The sequence below is a fragment of the Lichenostomus cassidix genome, chromosome W (assembly GCF_008360975.1).
Source record: "Lichenostomus cassidix isolate B80296 chromosome W, HeHo_3.0, whole genome shotgun sequence".
Lineage (NCBI taxonomy): Eukaryota > Metazoa > Chordata > Aves > Passeriformes > Meliphagidae > Lichenostomus > Lichenostomus cassidix.
The window spans coordinates 487,929-507,391 of NC_139510.1; the positions used below are offsets into that span (position 1 = coordinate 487,929).

The following is a 19,463-nucleotide window of genomic DNA, read 5'->3' on the forward strand; positions in this document are numbered from 1 at the left end:
TGGAAGCTGAGAAAGATGGCAGAGCAGCCACCTTAGGGCCTTCTCGCAATGGCCTTGGGAGGCTCTTTCCAGTGGCAGTGCGCCTGCAGCTGGAGGCCCTTTAGATCTCTCAACCCTAATCCTAGCTGTAACCCTAATCCTAGCCCTAGTTAATTACCTGAGCCGAGTGCCTGTGTTCGCCAGCTGAGAAAGATGGTGGAGCAGCCACCTTAGGGTCTTCTCGCAATGGCCTTGGGAGGCTTTTCCAGCAGCAGTGCGCCTGCAGCTGGAGGCCCTTTAGATCTCTCAACCCTAACCCTAGCCTTAAGCCTAACCCTAGCCCTAGTTAATTACCTGAGCAGAACGCCTGTGTTCGCCAGCTGAGAAAGATGGCGGAGCAGCCACATTAGGGCCTTCTCGCAATGGCCTTGGGAGGCTCTTCCCAGCGGCAGTGCGCCTGCAGCTGGAGGCCCATTTGATCTCTCAAACCTAACCCTAGCCGTAACCCTAAACCTAGCCATAGTTAATTGCCTGAGCATAGTGCCAGTGTTCGCCTGCTATGAAAGATGGCGGAGCAGCCACGTTGGGACCTTCTCGCAATGGCCTTGGGAGGCTCTTTCCAGCGGCAGTGCGCCAGCAGCTGGAGGCCCATTAAATCTCTCAAACCTAACCCTAGCCCTAGTTAATTTCCTGAGCCGAGCGCCTCTGTTCGCCAGCAGAGAAAGATGGCGGAGCAGCCACCTTACGGTCTTCTCGCAATGGCCTTGGGAGGCTTTTCCAGCAGCAGTGCACCTGCAGCTGGAGGCCCTTTAGATCTCCCAACCCTAACCCTAGCCATAATCCTAACCCTAGCCCTAGTTAATTACCTGAGCCGAGCGCCTGTGTTCGCCAGCTGAGAAAGATGGCGGAGCAGCCACATTAGGGCCTTCTCGCAATGGCCTTGGGAGGCTCTTCCCAGCGGCAGTGCACCTGCAGCTGGAGGCCCTTTAGATCTCTCAACCCTAACCCTAGCTGTAAGCCTAACCCTAGCTTGAGTTAATTACCCCAGCCGAGCGCCTGTGTTCGCCAGCTGATAAAGATGGAAAAGAAGCCTCGTTAGGGCCTTCTCGCAATGGCTATGGGAGGCACTTTCCTGCGGCAATGCGCCTGCAGCTGGAGGCCCTTTAGATCTCTCAACCCGAACCCTTGCTGTAACCCTAACCCTAGCCCTAGTTAATTACCCCAGCCGAGCGCCAGTGTTCACCAGCTGAGAATGATGGCGGAGTAGCCACGTTAGGGCCTTCTCGCAATGGCATTGGGAGGCTCGTTCAAGTGGCAGTGCGCCTGCAGCTGGAGGCCCTTTAGATCTCTCAACCCTAACCCTAGCCGTAACCCTATCTCTAGCCCTAGTTAATTTCCTGAGCTGATCGCCTGTGTTTGGAAGCTGAGAAAGATGGCAGGGCAGCCACGTTAGGGCCTTCTCGCAATGGCCTTGGGAGGCTCTTTCCAGTGGCAGTGCGCCTGCAGCTGGAGGCCCTTTAGATCTCTCAACCCTGACCCTAGCTGTAACCCTAAACCTAGCCCTAGTTAATTACCTGAGCCGAGTGCCTGTGTTCGCCAGCTGAGAAATGTGGTGGAGCAGCCACCTTAGGTTCTTCTTGCAATGGCCTTGGGAGGCTTTTCCAGCAGAAGTGCGCCTGCAGCTGGAGGCCCTTTAGATCTCTCAACCCTAACCCTAGCCTTAAGCCTAACCCTAGCCCGAGTTAATTACCTGAGCAGAACGCCTCTGTTCGCCAGCTGAGAAAGATGGCGGAGCTGCCACCTTAGGGCCTTTTCGCAATGGCCTTGGAAGGCTCTTTCCAGCGGCAGTGCGCCTGCAGCTGGAGGCCAATTTGATCTCTCAAACCTAACCCTAGCCCTAGTTAATTTCCTGAGCCGAGCGCCTCTGTTCGCCAGCAGAGAAAGATGGCGGAGCAGCCACCTTACGGTCTTCTCGCAATGGCCTTGGGAGGTTTTTCCAGCAGCAGTGCACCTGCAGCTGGAGGCCCTTTAGATCTCTCAACCCTAACCCTAGCCATAACCCTAACACTAGTCCGAGTTAATTACCTGAGCCGAGCCCCAGTGTTTGGAAGCTGAGAAAGATGGCAGAGCAGCCACGTTAGGGTCTTGTCGCAATGGTCTTGGGAGGCGTTTCCAGCAGCAGTGCGCCTGCAGCTACAGGCCCTTTAGATCTCTCAACCCTATCCCTAGCCGTAACCCTAACCCTTGCCCTAGTTAATTACCTGGGCGGAGCGCCTGTTTACGCCAGCTGGAAAGATGGTGGAGAAGCCACGTTAGGGCCTTCTTGCAATGGCCTTGAAGGGCCCTTTCAAGCGGCAGTGCGCCTGCAGCTGGAGTCCCTTTAGATCTCTCAACCCTAACCCAGGCCATAACCCTAACCCGAGCCCTAGTTAATTACCTGAGCCGAGCACCTGCGTTCGCCAGATGAGAATTGTGGCGGAGCAGCCACGTTAGGGCCTTCTCGCAATGGCCTTGGGAGGCTTTTCCAGCGGCAGTGCGCCTGCAGCTGGAGACCCTTTAGATCTCTCAACCCTAACCCTAGCCGTAACCCCAACCCTAGTTCTAGTTAATTACCTGAGCATAGTGCCAGTGTTCGCTAGCTGAGAAAGATGGCGGAGCAGCCAAGTTAGGGCATTATCGCAGTGGCCTTGGGAGGCTGGTTCCAGTGGCAGTGAGCCTGCAGCTGGAGGCCCTTTAGATCTCTATCCTAACCCTAGCCGTAAGCCTAACCCTAGCCCGAGTTAATTACCAGAGATGAGCGCCTGTGTTTGGAAGCTGAGAAAGATGGCAGAGAAGCAAGGTTAGGGCCTTCTCGCAATGGCCTTGGGGGGCTATTTCCAGCAACAGTGCGCCTGCAGCTGGAGGACATTTAGATCTCTCAACCCTAACACTAGCCATAGCCCTAACAGTAGCCCTAGTTAATTACCTGAGCCGAGCGCCTGACTTTGCAAGCAGGGAAAGATGGCGGAGCAGTAAGGTTAGTGCCTTCTCGCAATGGCCATGGGAGGCTCTTTCCAGCAGCAGTGCGCCAGCAGCTGGAGGCCCTTTAGATCTCTCAACCCTAACCCTAGCCAAAAGCCGAACCCTAGCCCTAGTAAATTTCCTGAGCCGAGGGCCTGTGTTTTGAAGCTGAGAAATATGGCAGAGCAGCCACGTTAGGGCCTTCTCGCAATGGCCTTGGGAGGCTCTTCCCAGAAACAGTGGGCCTGCAGCTGGAGGCCCATTTGATCTCTCAAACCTAACCCTAGCCGTATCCCTAACCCTAGCCCTAGTTAATTACCTGAGCATAGTGCCAGTGTTCGCTAGCTGAGAAAGATGGCGGAGTAGCCAAGTTAGGGCATTATCGCAGTGGCCTTGGGAGGCTCGTTCCAGTGGCAGTGAGCCTGCAGCTGGAGGCCCTTTAGATCTCTCAACCCTAAACCTAGCCGTAACCCTAACCGTAGCCATAGTTAATTACCTGAGCCGAGCACCTTTGATCGCCAGCTGAGAAAGATGGCGGAGCAGCCACGTTAGGGCCTTCTCGCAATGGCCTTGGGAGGCTCATTCAAGCGGCAGTGCACCTGCAGCTGGAGGCCCTTTAGATCTCTCAACCCTAACCCTAGCCGTAACTCTGACCCTAGCCCAAGTTAATTACCTGAGCCGAGCGCCTGTGTTCGCCAGCTGAGAAAGATGGCGGAGACGCCACCTTAGGGTCTTCTCGCAATGGCCTTGGGAGGCTTTTCCAGCAGCAGTGCGCCAGCAGCTGGAGGCCCTTTAGATCTCTCAACACTAACCCTAGCCAAAAGCCGAACCCTAGCCCTAGTTAATTTCCTGAGACGAGGGCCTGTGTTTGGAAGCTGAGAAATATGGCAGAGCAGCCACGTTAGGGCCTTCTCGCAATGGCCATGGGAGGCTCTTCCCAGAAACAGTGGGCCTGCAGCTGGAGGCCCATTTGATCTCTCAAACCTAACCCTAGCCGTAACCCTAACCGTAGCCATAGTTAATTACCTGAGCCGAGCACATGTGATCGCCAGCTGAGAAAGATGGCGGAGCAGCCACGTTAGGGTCTTCTCGCAATGGCCTTGGGAGGCTCTTTGCAGCGGCAGTGCACCTGCAGCTGGAGGCCCTTTATATCCCTAAATCCTAACTCTAGCCGTAACCCTAACCCTAGCTTTAGTTAATTAGGACAGTTGAGCGCCTGTTTTCGCCAGCAGAGAAAGATGGCGGAGCAGCCCCCTTAGGGTCTTTTCGCAATGGTCTTGGGAGGCGTTTCCAGCAGCAGTGCGCCTGCAGCTACAGGCCCTTTAGATCTCTCAACCCTAATCCTAGCCGTAATCCTAACCCTAGCCCAAGATGATATCCTGAGCCGAGCGCCTGTGTTCGCCAGCTGAGAAAGATGGCGGAGCAGCCACGTTAGGGCCTTCTCGCAATGACCTTGGGAGGCTCGTTCTGGCAGCCGTGTGCCTGCAGCTGGCGGCCCTTTAGATCTCTCAACCCTCTCCCTAGCCGTAATCCTAACCCTTGCCCTAGTTAATTACCTGGGCGGAGCGCCTGTGTACGCCAGCTGGAAAGATGGCGGAGAAGCCACCTTAGGGCCTTCTTGCAATGGCCTTGGAGGGCCCTTTCAAGCGGCAGTGCGCCTGCAGCTGGAGTCCCTTTAGATCTCTCAACCCTAACCCAAGCCGTAACCCTAACCCTAGCCCTAGTTAATTACCTGAGCCAAGCACCTGCGTTCGCCAGATGAGAATTGTGGCGGAGCAGCCACGTTAGGGCCTTCTCGCAATGGCCTTGGGAGGTTTTTCCAGCGGCAGTGCGCCTGCAGCTGGAGGCCCTTTAGATCTCTCAACCCTAACCCTAGCTGTAAGCCTAAACCTAGCCCTAGTGTCGTGGGTTTGAGACAGGATTTTTCTAGGAGGACGCACGAAAAGGGTAAATAGGCTTTAAGCTTAAAGTTGTAAAAGGTGATTTAATTACCTATCAGAATTGGAGGATAAATACTAGGTAAAAATAAACTTTTCATGCATTATTTTTTTTACTCTTTCTTTTTTTTTTACGAACCTATAATATTTACTTCTTTTTTTCTTTTACAATCCACAAGCCAGGTGGGGGGGGGGGCTGGGTGTGGTGTTTCTTTTCAGTTTACAGAGCAGATTTTTAAATTTGTTCATTACTATAATTCTTTTACTACAAATACTCTTTATTTCTATTTTGTTTTTTTTTTTTTCAGATAGTTTTTTGCTCTCACTCTTACCTTTTTAAGAAGCAGTTTTTGCATTTACCCTCCTTCTTTCTCTTTTTTTAAACTAGCAACACAGACAGGGGCAGGTTGAGGGGTTTTTTGGTCAGTTTAATTAAGAAAAGAGGTTCTCTACTTAGCTAGGGTGTTTTTTCTCGAGAGACAGTTTTCTGAGAACTTCTTTGGCGTGGGTCTAATTTTACGAGCAATATCTCGCCTGAAATTCTGCTGCAACATGAGTTTTTTTGTTCATAGGGTGCTATGCAGATTTTCTTAAATTGAGGTTAGGCTGCTTCTATCTTAGGAGCAAGGTCTTTTTTTTCTTGCAAGGCTTTTGCAGTTTTAACTCTTAAATGAGATTCTCACTGGTTTACAGTTTTTTCTAGGTATTCACCTGCTCTTTTGGCGTGGGCTGTGGGCAGAATTTTTGCACTACTGTGGACTCTATGAGCTGCAGGGGGATTTCTTGCTTTCTTATGGCTTTTGCTGTGGCTTGCAGAGGGTTTTCAGCTCTAACACTGGAGCACTTCTTTTCTTATTTTTTTTATTGATTTTGGTACTTTCTATGTTCTTCTTCTTCTGCATATTTTTACCTCTACCTTTTTTTCTTTTAACTACAAAGAAGTGAAAGAAGTGCGCGCTTGTTTTGTTTTGAATTTTTCTTAAATATGTTTTTACAGAGGCTTAAATAGCACTTCTAATTGGTTTAGACTTGGCTAGTAGCATGTTTATTACTTTTAGAGCTATCAGAGATTGGCTCTGCTGGACTTGATGTAAAAAGTTTTAGAACTTGCACTCAGGACATACAGGAGTTATCTTTGTGCCACACTCTACTCCTCAGACACCTCCCTAGGTTTACTAGAACAGCTTTTGAGGGGTCTAAATTTTTCTTAGATGTTAAAAACACTTTACTGATGTTTCGGGCTAATTAAAACTACTACACCTAGTTAATTACCTGAGCCGAGCGCCTGTGTTCGCCAGCTGAGAAAGATGGCGGAGCAGCAAAGTTAGGGCCTTCTCGCAATGGCCTTGGGAGACTCTTTGGAGCGGCAGTGCGCCTGCAGCTGAACGCCCTTTAGATCTCTCAACCCTAACCCTAGCCGTAAGCCTAACCCTAGCCCTAGTTAATTACCTGAGCCGAGCGCCTGTGTTTGGCAGCTGAGAAAGATGGCGGAGAAGACACGTTAGGGCCTTCTCGCAATGGCCTTGGGAGGCTCTTTGCAGTGGCAGTGCGCCTGCAGCTGGAGGCCCTTTAGATCTCTCAACCCTAACCCTAGCCATAAGCCTAACCCTAGTCCTAGTTAATTACCTGAGCCGAGCGCCTGTGTTCGCCAGCTGAGAAAACTGTCTGCAGAGAAAGAAACAATCATTCTGAGCACAGTGTGGCTGAAAAGCAGCTTTCTGATGCACTTGGGCCAAGTTCTGAATGAACCCTGCTGCAGTGTGCTCAGCCGCTGGTTTGTTCGCTTTCTGCGCAGAGCCGTAGAACAGCAGAGCTTGTCCGGAGCTAAAGCGCGCTTTAGGGCGAGAAAGCCGCGAACCGCTCTCTTCAGCCGGGCAAGGCTGCGTACAGAGGGGGTTCCTGGAAGAAAGCCTTCTCTTCACCTGCTTCCTTTTGGGACAGCTATTTCTCCTGCAGATATGCTTGTCTCAAGTCGTGGCAAGCTCCTTCTCGTTCCTTCTCGCTGCACCTTATGCCCCTCAGTGCAAATGCTGCCAGGAGTTGCTGAAGCAAAAGCAAGCATTCTGAGCACAGTGGGGCTGAAAAACAGCTTTCTGGTGCACTTGGGCCATGTTCTTAACGAACCCTGCTGCAGTGTGCTCAGCCGCTGGTTTGCTCGCTGTCTGCACACAGCCGGAGAGCAGGAGAGGTTCTGCTTGCGCTGGTACAGAGCAACTGTTCTGTGCCTCCTATAGCTGGTGTGTGACGAAGGCTTTGCACATGTTGCCCTGGCATCCATTTGGAATATTTTGAGAGAGCCTGCTTCCATAGCCGGCCATGTCCCAGACACTCCTCTCTTGGCATGTGTGGCCTTCCAAGCATAGTTTGGCATATCTCCTAAAGAATGAAGGGGGCGCACAGGCGGGTTGCAAGAAGGGACGAGGTGTGTGGACTTGAATAAAAGACAGCTCTGGAATAACTGAATTCTGAAGATCTTCCCCACCGTGAGATGACATCGATTGACGCAGAGGCAGAGGAACGCCTTCTGGACAGGACCCTCAGAGACGCTGGATGTCTGTGGAGCCATGGTGATAGCCGTGGTGATAGCTATAAGACCCGTTTTCTTCCATTTTCTCCCTATCTTTCCCAGCCTCTCTCTCTCTCTTTCTAGCCCAGGCTGGTTTATGGGCTAAATTAATAAAGTCCCTCTTTGGACTGAAATGTAATTCCCTTGACTTGTTGAATTCTGTTGTGCTTTTTTCTTCTTTTTGCACTCCGAGATCATAGCTGGTACGAACCATCCCACGTCGGCTTCTAAGTGGACTGTGATAGGCACCTGGGTGACACCAAATCCCGCCCGGCACGTGGCGTGTTCCTGCAGCCTCGTGTGTCTTGGCATGGATGGGGAAGTGTATGGGATACAGAACCTGCCCACTGCCTGCGTTTTTTGAACATCCAGTGCATTTCCTTGTCTCCTTGGGGTGTTCCTGTTCTCCTTGGGCAAAGTGCAGTAAGGTTCCAGGGGTGTGGGGGGAGGGAAAACCCTGAAACCATTTCTTTCCTGGAAAAATATCCCCTTCTTTCCAGCACAACTTGAGTGCTATTTCCTCCTGTCTCATCCCTTTTTCCTGGGAGTGAAGACCGAGAGAATGTGGCTAAACCAACCTTTCCGTGACTTGTTGATTGGGAGTACTTGAGCATACTAGCTCAGTGTTCTCTTCATGCCGTCTTTGAATGCAATTATGGTTGGAATTCAACAGGAAATTCTAGATGAATGATAGAAGAAGGAGAATTCAGTAAGAAGTGAAAATGGACTGTGCCTGAAATGGCCCTGGTTATTTCTGAAGGAGATTGAGATGGTTGTGTATATCCATGCAGTGTGTTGTTTGCGAGACAAATTGCATGGTCAGAGGCTAATAATCAAAGCCTCCCAATGCTTTGAGGGTGCTGGAGGGTGTTTTGATTCGAAAGTATTTGATTCTTTTTTCTACTATTGCACTATCAGAAATCTGCTGAATTATTAGGCTGAAGAACATTCTGGTTTCTCTTGACGGTGTTTGAAAGATCTGCCAAGGTTCTGGCAAAAGGTTTCTGTCTGTTGCTAAGCTCACCATGTTCTTGTATTTTGTGTGATTTGTGGTAGTTCCCAGTTTGAATACTCAGTAGATGAAAGAATGAAGCCCCTTGTCTCTCACAAGGGTCACGGAAGAGATTCCTGTTCATGCTGATCCAGTGGCTCTGTAGAGCTTTTCAAATGACTACACTCCGCATAAATCCAAATCTAAGTTTTAAAAGCAAGAGTCCTTTCTTTATACATTCCTTTCTCTTTTTGTAAATAATGAAGAGGAAAAGGTACATCATGCTTTGTGAAAACCAGACTTGAAAATGATTTTCTGGAAGTTCGATTGAGCCATGAAGTGAGTTGCTCATCCATGCTCTCGAAATGCATGTATTAAGCCCAAGAAAGGAAGCCATTGTAGAGTGAAGTTAAACCAACGCACACTGGAAGGCAGCGTTGACTGCCAGAATCAGTCAATTCTTGTTGACCGTGAGGGTTTCTGCAGCCCGGGCTTGGGAAAGGCCTGCATCTGTCAGATGCCCCACTCACTCAGACCTGATCAAGAAGAATGATTTGTTTTTCTCCTTCAGGAGGAACGTCCGTGTGAGTATTGCTTTTGTTCGTGGCAGTGTCCAAACGATTGTTGTGAAATGTGGCAATGTGAGTTGACACAGGCACAGGCAACTGGAGCAACCACAAAACCAGGGCAAAGGGTAACTTTATTTCCGTACCTCACTAAGCTGTTCTTGTATCATGAAAGGATGTGGAATATGGAGGTAATTCTTTCTTGTAAGCACACTTACTTTGGGATACCATCCTTCTCTCCATTTGAAAGGCAGCTACCAGCCTCCATCTCTTCTTTTGCAAGGCAGAAAAGCGTTACTCTAAGAAACCACCAAGTTTTCTAAAAGGAACCAAAATAACTTACAACTGTATTTAAAATAAAAATAACATACAGATCTTTTGCACTGACCAATTAAAAAAAAAAAAGAACAAAAGTGTTTCTAAGGCTTCAAAAGAGCAAAGAACTTTGAACTCTTTACAACCCGGAGAGCCAGGTAAGGCACTTTGGCTTCCAGTCTGGGTCACTGTAAATTGTGTCTGATACAGTGTATAAGGTCAGGCAGGGTCACGTCAGCTGTTTTTTTCTCAGCAAAAAAGCCTGGAAGAAGGGCAGGGAGAGAGAAAACCTTTGGTTGGATTCATCCAACAGGGACATATGGCAGAGGACAGTCAATGACGGGAGTGACTTTGCTCCAAGAGGACCGGCAAAGCCTTTTGAATTTCAGCAGCTGCCTCCTTAGGGGGAAGATTTGTAGGGCCTTGCAGCCCTTCAGCCAGGCACATGGTGTTTCTTTTCTTTTGCAAGCTTGCCAATAGATGGTGGCAATGCATCCCCTTGCCCAGAGGGTGTCACGAAACTTTGTGTTTGATGGAAAATGACACTGCAAAGGCCACGTGGGATGGCAGGTGTCAGCTTGTGAGCATTCCCCACTGCTTGCAACACAGGACAGCACAACATTTGTAAGGACTAAAGTGTACAATAAAAAAGTAGCAGCAACTCTAGGAATTCTGCTGGCAAATCCAGGTCACAGGCCCAGCAGGGAGTCAAAAATTCAAGTGCTGCTCAGCTCTAGCCAACTGACTCAGCAGGTGCTGCCCTGACTGGGCAGGTCTCCCCCGTGTCTCCCTCTCTCTTTGCTCCCGAAAGAAGTGCTGATGATCAGGGAAGCAAAAGTCGGGGAGCTGCAGGGCCACTTCTGCCTGGTGGCTTCAGAAACTACAGGCAGGGCTGCGAACCAAACACTTCCTGTTCAAACTTGAGGTCTTCTTGTCTTGTCTTCTTGTGGGAAAGGTGTCACCGGGAAAGGATTCTTCTCATCCCCCGAGGATCCCTGAAAAACCACGGAGAGAAGAATGCTGCTCAGAGAGAGAGATGCATAAAGCAATTCCAAAGCCCGGCTTCCCTAAATTTCAAGAGAAAATGTTCATTTGTCCTAGGCATAGTCTATTCGCCAGGCTCTCCCCTCCTGCCTTCTTCCCCAACAATCCCTCCCCTAATGGAAATGGAACCTTGACTTCTCAGCTGGCAGCTCACAATGCTTAGCTCCATTCAGCTTTTCCCAGGCACAGAGGAATTCAGCAGCAGGTGTCCTTGCTCAGTGCCTAGGAGAGCAGTGAGGGCTGCAACCGGGAAAACAATGGGGGAAAAGCAAGCAGTTAGAAGGCAGCTACTACAGCGTGCACACTCTGGCCTAACACACACAGCCCCCAAACATGCCAGAGCCCACACCCAGAGCCATCAGTAAACAGCCATGGAATCCAGCTTTAGAACCTGGAAATGCAAAGCTGCAAGGCTCACCAACAAGTTTGTCAGCAAACTAGAAAACCTTAGGCCCAGGTTGCAGCCAAAGCCACAGGTTTGTTGTTTCTTTTTTTTCAACAAACACCCATTGTTTTCAGAACCACACTCCTTTTGACACCCACCAATCTTGTCTTGGCAGTTGCCTACAACCAGAAATGGTTCCTTATCTGGGAGGATGTTTCTGAAGAGAATCACACAGCTCTTCAGCGGGGCTTGCAGGGAAGCTCCCCCCAGGTCTCCTGGATGCCAGTGTTGATGCCCTTTGATAGTTCCTTGTGATGTTCCTCCATTTTCCTGTCCTTGGATAACAAAGGATCCTGGTTCCTGGCAGGGTTATCCATGGCAGGCAGGTCGTCAGTGTCTCCGTTCTGCCTCTCTTTTGGCTTGTGGTGCTAGAGCTTGGTGCACGTTGTGCAGTAGTCGTCATGCCTGGCAGTGGTGGCAGCACCACATTGTTCGTCTTCGTTTGGAATGAAGCTTTTGATGCTCTGCACAAGAGAAGCAAATCCATTCTTATGATGCACATACAATGGAGGGATTTCCTAAAAACTTGGCTACATCCTGAAGCAATTGTTGCCGGTGTCCCAACTAGACAATGCTTCCAATGTTGAGAGGCATCAAGTGAGAGGTGAGGGAGACTTTGAAAGTGGCAGAGACTTTCACATTTAATAGTAGAGTGGCCTAGCAGTTTTCTGATCATCTGAAATGAGCATGACCGGGGCACTCTGGCAACAATGAGCAGAACCAAACAGCCCTCAACCTTCTTTCACCACTGCTCATTGACATAAGTTTGAGTCAGCTTCTCCAAGTTTCCAAGAACACACCAAGCAATGAATCCCAGCTCATGGACTGCAGCATCAGAGGAGGAGGAAATGAAGTGAAACCTAGTGAGAAGGCTCAGGTGTGATGCTGCGCTTCTTGCCCGACTCTGCTGTGCATGGGTCATTGCCCTGCCCTCTTTCAGCACCCACTTTTCCCATGCTTTGCTCTCTACTCCCTGCACACGTGCTCTCCAGCGTCTCTGTCTTGGCACCGCTGATGCTGCACAGAGGACTATTTGACACAGAGCACAGCACCATCCCCAACCTGATCAAGAGCCCTCTCTCCTCCAAAACACCTCCTATCCTTCCCATTCCAAGAGCCAGCACATGACTAAGACAGCTGCTCATTTTCCTGAGAAAAAGGGAGGAAGGAACTCCAGAATTCAAGCTCTTCCATTCCTACGGCAGTTGCAATATCTCTTCCCCCAGCTCCACGTCAGCCCCAACGCCTCTGGGCTTGAAGATGATGTCAGAAGGTAAAGACTTCCTAGCCTTACTCACCTGCACCTACAGAGCTGCTTTCTGCACTGCTTGCTTCCAGCATGTAAAGGCCAATCTGCAGCATTTGAAGTTGCAGAAGGCACATGATGTTAGAAACTACCTCTCGAGTATCATGACAGGAGATCCAGTTCTTCGCCCCAGCCATCTGAAGAAAGAAGAAAGACTTAGATTTACACATCTTCCTGACATCCCACCGCTGCATACTCACTTCAATTTCTTGCAGTCTTTCTTTGCTGGAGGCTGAAATCATTTGGTTGGGTTTCTTTAAATTCTTTTTTCTTCCTGGGAGTATCCCCCTTGTCTTCTCTCTAACACAGGAAGAATGACAAAAGGAAAAGGAAAATCCCTCAGGCCTTGAAGGTTCACCTCAAGTACAGAACAGTACAACCCAGTTCAATAAACTCTGGTTCAAAACAGAAAACAATATGATACTGGAGCTCAAAAGTTCAAACCCAAGCACTGCAGATAGTGATGTTAGGCTCACTGACAAGTAACCTAAAATGGCATTTTCCCTACATTTTCTTGGGCAGATGATTTGTTTTCTAGCTGCAGGGATGGAACTTGTAAACCTTTTGCTGCTAATCATAACCAAATTAAGGCCCTCCTATTGCTGCAAAGAAGCATTTCATCAGTTCTGAGTTGGCTTTTTCCCCCCCCACTTAGTCTGAATCATACAGAAATGGATTCAGATTCCTGCTGGCAAAGTCAACAATTGCAAGCAATTGCTGTTTTTAATATGCCCTATCAAAGGGAGGGAAAGAAGTTCAGCCACGGGAGAGTGGGATCCTTCAGATCCCCAGAAGTGCAGGGGCTTCTGATTTTATTAACAAGAATTTGAGAGGGGCTAAATTTTAAAAAGTCAGTTAGTGTTGCTGCCATTGTCTTCCAGAAGCACAGGAATCATTCAGGCAGAGAGACAATCAATGAAAACTTTCTATAAATCTTTTAATATCAATTTTACAACATCAAGTGTGCAAATCATCATCTCACCTGAATGAGAAACTTCCAAGTCATTTGCTACAAGCCAAGAAAATGTAAAAGAAATTGCCCTTACCCACAGCGTGCCTGGTGGCAGCCAAAAGCATTCCAGGACTTTGTGCCTCTCTGCCAGAGTACAGAGAAACACAGAACCCTCGAGCAGCTTCTCTGCAGGGCTGCTCTCAATGAGTTCTCCTTCCAGGCTGCACTCCCATCTGGAATACAGGCTCTGAGTAGGGATTTCCTGCAGTCAGGCACGGAGATTGCAAGGGAGGACATGCTCACATCAAATAGCTCCTCTCCTGGCTCTTGGAGACAGCAGGAGAAGTGACAGATTGCCTGCCTGCTTCCCTTACTCCCACTGCTCTGCAAGAGGGGGAACTTTTGGGGCCTCTCAAATTTCTTGTCCATTTCCGTGCTTGTCTCGATTCTGCCCCACAACTACAGGAAGTTCAGAAAATGGTAAAACTAAATGAAACCTACACAGGAAACAACCTTACTCGCCCAGCTGTGCTGAGGCACCTGCTCTGGGAGGAGGAGCAAAGAGGTAGACCGGCACCGGAATGTCCAAAAGGAGTACCCATTCACCACAAGGCCTGCAGCCAACTCTGTGAGTGAAGCTGGCCCAGTCTCCTTTGGGAGTCAGCTTCCCAAAAAACGTGTGGGAGCAACGAACACCTCAGTTCAATGATGGGCTGTCTTGGAATTCGAGGGACTGTAATGGCTGAGGGACGCTGCCAAGGGATCTCAGCAAAGCCCTGGGATGCACACAGCCACCTCTTGGGCATCATTGCTGGCATCACAGCAGCTCCAGGGAAATCCGAGCAAGATTTTTGCCTATTTATCCATGTGCCAAGTGCTCCAGGTACCGCACCGCTTCTAACGGATTGGTACGGGAAGGGAGCAGCGCTGCCCTACAAAGCTGTGCTTGGGTTGAAACCCAGAGAAACCCAGCAGTGCTAGCGGGGGGCTGGTCAGCCACATGCTGACATAGCCTGCTGCCAAAACCTCCTCCGACAGAGGAAGGACTGGGGTTTTCTTGTCCCAGGAAACCAGGATTTTCAGAAAACACAGCAAAACTTGTGTCAAAACACCAAATATAGGTAGACAGGGCTTTTCATTTGCTCAGGAGAAGATTTGTGACCAACAGGAAACAGCTGTGGGAAGTTTCCATTCACATTCCCCTTAGAAGGTTGATAACACTCTCCTTTAGAGGAGAAGGATCATGGCTCTAGTGCCAAGCTAGGAAAGCCCACATGGGTTTTTCAGACCCCACTTTGGTCATTGTACAAACCCACCTCCCCCTGGGCCCTCTCACCTTCTTCTTTCCAGGGGACCTCTCCGGACTCTTCATGGCTTTCCTCTTCAAGTCAGGCTTCCTTGCAGGTGAGAACAACTTCTTCTCCCCTGGAAGGAAAAGGGCAATTTCTCCTCATGCAAATCCCCAGGCCTGTGGCCACTGGGGATAAGAGCCAGTCACCCAGGAGCACCTCCCAGGAGCCTGGGCTCCAGAAAGCCTTTGGCATTGGCCTGGTGGGAGCCCTTGTCCTTTCTCTTCTCTGTGAGCTTGTGAAGGGCTGGTTTCAGGTCTTTTCTCTTGCTGGGTTCTGGCTTCACAGTTCCCTTGACTTTCGGCTAGTCCTTGGAAGACTAGTCTGTGACCTCCGAAGGACCAGGGTGCCTCTTCACCTCCCTGACTCTTTTGGACTAATGAACCAGGAGCTCGCCAGGCCTTTTGGTAACCACAGCCTTCCTGGGCAAGGCCTCCTTGGTGTGCGCAGGAGGCTTCAGGAAGCTGTGTTTGGTTTGAGGATGAGATTCCTGAGGAGCCTTCCTGAGTCCACCTGGCCACAGTTCTTTTCAGGATCCTTGGTCACCTGGCCAAGATTCTTGTGGAAATCCTCGGCCTTTTCACCAGAGCTCTTGTGAAAATCCTTGGCCACTTGGCCACAGCTCTTCTGAAGGTTCTTGCTAACTTGGCCACAGCTTTTTTGGAAAGTCTTGGCCACCTGGACAGAGCTCTTGGGAGAAGTCTTTGCCACTTTGCCAGGCCTCTTCTGAGAATTCTTGGACTCTTGGTGAAAGATTTTCTGAGAAGTCTTGTCCATTTGGCCACAGCTCTTGTGAGGAGGCTCCGTCGGCTGGGAGTGCTGCTGGCAGGAATTGCTGCTGATGCCTTGCTGCTGCTTCTTACCCTCTGGTGCTCCCTGACTCCGAGCTGCTGGGCTGCGCTGGTGCCACCCTCTTGCGCTGGCACTGGAGAGCTCTGCAAGGCCACCAGGAGACCAAGTGAGAAAGCAGCAAGGGGGGAAGGTTCCTTCCTTATTCCACTGACACGGCAGTACTCCAAACTAAAGCTGAAACGTTTGTGTGGGCATGGAGAGGAGAGGGGAGAAGGCCAGAGGAATACACTGTCGTAGGAGAAAAATAAAGCAGTGGGATAAAAAACCTTCTAGGAATGATCAAAGCTTCAGCTCACACCCAGCCAGACAAATAGATAAGCAGGACCTCACTGCTACATTGTGAAGCTGCATTCAGCCAACTGACATAACGACGAGAGGGAACTCACGGCAGTTTCAATATGAGATATAGAGTAAGCTCCATTTTATTTCACCAAACGAGAGACTTATATACTGTTACAGATGTTACTAATTATAGTTACACACGTATCTGCAGTTTGTTCTCACATAATCAGGGTTCTCTCCTGCATTCTTTGTTAATCACAAATTCACTCCCGTACATTCCTTACACAGCTGCATCTTCTTGAAATCTTCTCACAGAACATTCTCAGGGAAACAAGCTACTGTAATTTGTTAGGATTTTAACTGAGGCCTGAGTATGCTGAGGCTTTGTTCAGGTTTATTTAGTTAACATAAGTTTTGCTGGAAAACTGCATTTTCCAACAGCCAACTAAAGTTAAAAGAAAACTCCAGAACAACAAAACTGGCCAGTGCCTTTCTGAAAGCCCCTACCCTCAAAGGAAACAAATTCCAATAAAGGCTAACCAACTTCAGGATGGAATCCTCTTTTATTATTTTTTTTTCCCCTTGAAGTTTTCTCTTCTTCATCTGTGTTCCTTGGTTAAGCCAAAAACACAGGATCTACAGACACACTGGTGGAGGGGAGGAGGAGAAAAGAGGGGAACACTGGGGAATATACAAGTCTGGTTCATAGGCAAACTCCAGCATGCCTGGATGATTCATTTCTAATTGATGCTTTCCTGAAAACCCCACAAAAGTGAAACCAGGCCGTAGCTACCAGAGAACTCAGGAACCCCTTCCCATCTCCCCATTCTATGAAAAGTAGCTTTGTTTTCCCCCTTCTTTGGTCTAGAGAGAGTAGTTTGAGAACACAACTGTACCTTGGAGGAGCAAGTGAAGAAGATGGCTTTTCCACAATCTGTTTTGTTCACAAAAACAAAGAGAAGAGGGGGAGGCAAGGTTAGCTCAGGGAACTGGGCACAGCGCAACAAGTGCAGATGATTTAAAGGCATGTCTGTGTGCCTGGCGTATGCACCATCTAAAACTGACACTGTCTAACACACTCAGATAACATTGTTGCTGACAACAAAGATAAAACAGGTTTCATGCTTCCACAGATGTGACATGCTTTAAATGTTCATGAAAAATATCACCTCTGGAGATCACAGCTCTAACAAAATGTCAGTCACTGAAGCATTTTTCATTCATCCGCCTCCTCTGGCTCACACATGTTAGAGCTCTAGAAATACAGGGCCTTCTTCAAACAATGGAAAAGAGGAAAGAGAAGTTTGCTCCCACATTGGCCCACTCAGAAACACTCAGAAGCACAATGAGATCTGGTTCTCAGTAACACCCTGAGCTGGAAGCATGGGGCTGCTTTCCCTTGGTTGGCAATGGGAATTTGGAAGCACGGACAGGAGGTAGCACGTCCTGAGCCTTTGGATAGGGGGGGCTCGGAAAAGGCAACCCCCAGCTTGAGGAAGGAGCAGCTCTGGCTGCCTGGCATGAGTTGTCAGTGTGGCTCTTGAACTGCACTAGACACAGGCTGACAGGAAGAGCAATCTTTAAGAGATTACACCTCCAGCTTCCATCTTTATTTCTCCTCAGCCCACCCCAAAACACACTTTTAGTGAGGGCAACATCTGCTGAGTGCACAGGAGCTGAACAATGTATTTTTCCCCATCCATTTCCTTCATGTGTGCAAAACAGCAGCAAATACAGAGATCTATTCTTGAAGAGCACCTACCTTTAAAATTTCTTCAACAGATGGCACAACAATGGGCTCCTTTTCCTGAAACAAGAACAAGGGAGGCAGAAGGAGTTGGTTTGGGTCATGTACAAGTACTCAGCCAGCATTTGCTAACCAACATCTCTAGAAATGTCATGTAAGTCCACTATTAATAAAATGCTAGTAAGGATTAAAAGACTTATCTGAATGGGAGTTAATGATGGAGGCAAGGTAGAAAAGCAGCTGAAATGCCCACAGACACATCCTCTTCCTCAGAGAAAATGTCTGTCTTCCGTTTTGAAGCTGGCAGTCAAGGGAACACTGTTTCAAGTAGTAATCTCCTACTATGACAACTACTACTGCAACTACTTATCATCGTTGTTATTATTACTATTATACGAATGTTCCTGCAATCTGTTCCATTTTAGGGAAGAAAAAACTTCCATAGTTAAAAAAAAAAAAAAGAATGAGAAATAGGAGACCCAGAGAGCTTCCCTGGTGCTAAAGCACTTTTTTAAGTGAGAAAGCCGCGAACAGCTCTCTGCAGCCGGGCAAGGCTGCGAACAGATGGGGGGTACTGGAAGAACGCCTTCTCTTCACCTGCTTCCTTCTGCGGCAGCTCCAGCTGCTGGAGATCTGCACGCCTGAAGCTGGGGCAAGCTTCTTTTCTCTCCTTCTTGCTGTACCCTGTGCTCCGCAATGCAAGTGCTGCCAGATACTTGCTGAAGCAGAAAAAAGCATGAAGATCACAAGAGCTTTCAGCTGGGAACGGGCAGGAAAGCCAAGAGAGAAAGTCAGTTTTTTTTCTCATCTTGAAGGTGGAGAAGGGAAAATTCAGAGCTGACAAAAACATACCCCACTGGGCTGCACAAGAGAAGCCTCCCTTGCTGGTGCAGAAGTGCTCTGGGCAATCGGTGATCCTTTGTTGGAACTGCAAAGGCTCCAGAAGGGGGCTGGCTGGAAATGGCACTGCTTCCCCGCAGTGTTCTAAAGCTCTGGGCTGCAAGGTGTGACCAAGTTACTGCGAATCGCTCCCTTCCACAGCACAACTCCTGAACGGGAGACACGCTTAGAGCCTGGCAACAGCAGGGGCTTTCCCTTGGAGTCCCTGGGGATGACTTTCTCTGCGGCTCCTTCCTCCGCAATGATTCGCCCCAATCGAGCCCAGAGACACTTCAGAGACCAAGTCAAAGAAGTGGGTATTTGCTTTATTCGGTGCATTGGATGTGTGGGGAATTGTTTCCACCAAACACACATACCTCAGTACCCCAAAGACACAGTGTTATAGGTAAAATCATGAATATTAATTTCATTCTTCAGGATAGGAGTGGTTATACAAATCATTTCTCAGAAGTCATTAATATCATTAGCATGTGCACCACACATGCTCCATATATCCTGGTGGTCTTTGGAGACCCCCAAAGCCCCCTCCAAGGTGAAGGTCCTTCATGGGATGATTCAGCGGTTTCTGTGCTGGTTTCAAATGCATGCTTAGCTGATAAGCCATCAGGCCAGAGCTGTTACCTACAATTTGACTTTGAATTAAGAGTTCAGCCTTCAGCCCTGGAAGCCACAGACAGGCACCTGTGCTGGTGGAAGGGGGGCAAAAGCTCAGAGAATCTGTCTCAGCAACGGGGGTCTCCTCACGCCCTTTCCCTGCCCCAGCGCGGAGGACTGAGCCTGCTGGAGCGTGTCCATCTGTACTCGAGTCCCTTTCGGCATCTGCACATCCCTGCACATCTCCTTTGCATGCTGCTGTCCCCTGAAACCAGGCAGAGCGAGCTGCCTTTGCCCTGCCTGCCCATTGGAGGGGGGGCAAAGGGGGGGAAGAAAGAGGAAGAGTCCACCAGGGCTCCACCTGAAATGACGCTTGGCCGCTTCTGGTTCTTCTCCCAGCTTTGGCAGCGGAGCGACGTCTCCATCCCTGCCACCCGTTGGCCCTTGGAGTGCACCCAGGGGACCCTGTGTCACTTGGGGCAAACCCAAGCGGCCGCCTCGCTTTGAAATGGCAGCTGTTGCTTCACTGGTGCATTTCTTGGCTTGTCGAAGACCCTCCCTCCTACCTTTATAAGCACAGCCACCAAACTGCCATCCTGGAGAAAAGGTATCAAAAGCTCGCCAAAGGCAGAAAGGAT

At 49.3% G+C, this 19,463-nt stretch overlaps 3 long non-coding RNA genes across 4 annotated transcripts in view; 1 reads left to right on the forward strand and 2 right to left on the reverse strand.

Moving 5' to 3' along the window:
• Positions 1 to 9,285: 9,285 nt before the first annotated feature.
• Positions 9,286 to 11,091, forward strand: LOC146425277 (uncharacterized). Its single transcript, XR_014846562.1, has 3 exons — positions 9,286 to 9,587; positions 9,638 to 10,874; positions 10,959 to 11,091. It is a non-coding gene; the product is annotated as an uncharacterized LOC146425277 (long non-coding RNA).
• The window catches only part of LOC146425278 (uncharacterized), a 51,681-nt gene continuing 42,758 nt past the window's right edge, over positions 10,541 to 19,463 (reverse strand). The window contains exons 2-4 of one of the 2 annotated variants that reach the window (XR_014846536.1): positions 12,350 to 12,449; positions 10,942 to 11,307; positions 10,541 to 10,638 (exon numbers count right to left, since the gene is read on the reverse strand). This is a non-coding gene — a long non-coding RNA (uncharacterized LOC146425278). Of the gene's footprint in view, positions 10,639 to 10,941; positions 11,308 to 12,349; positions 12,518 to 19,463 lie in introns of those variants that run through there. The other variant, XR_014846535.1, reaches the window with a different exon arrangement.
• LOC146425279 (uncharacterized) lies at positions 16,201 to 18,460 on the reverse strand. Its single transcript, XR_014846486.1, has 3 exons — positions 17,347 to 18,460; positions 16,481 to 16,518; positions 16,201 to 16,339 (listed from the first exon to the last, which is right to left on the reverse strand). It is a non-coding gene; the product is annotated as an uncharacterized LOC146425279 (long non-coding RNA).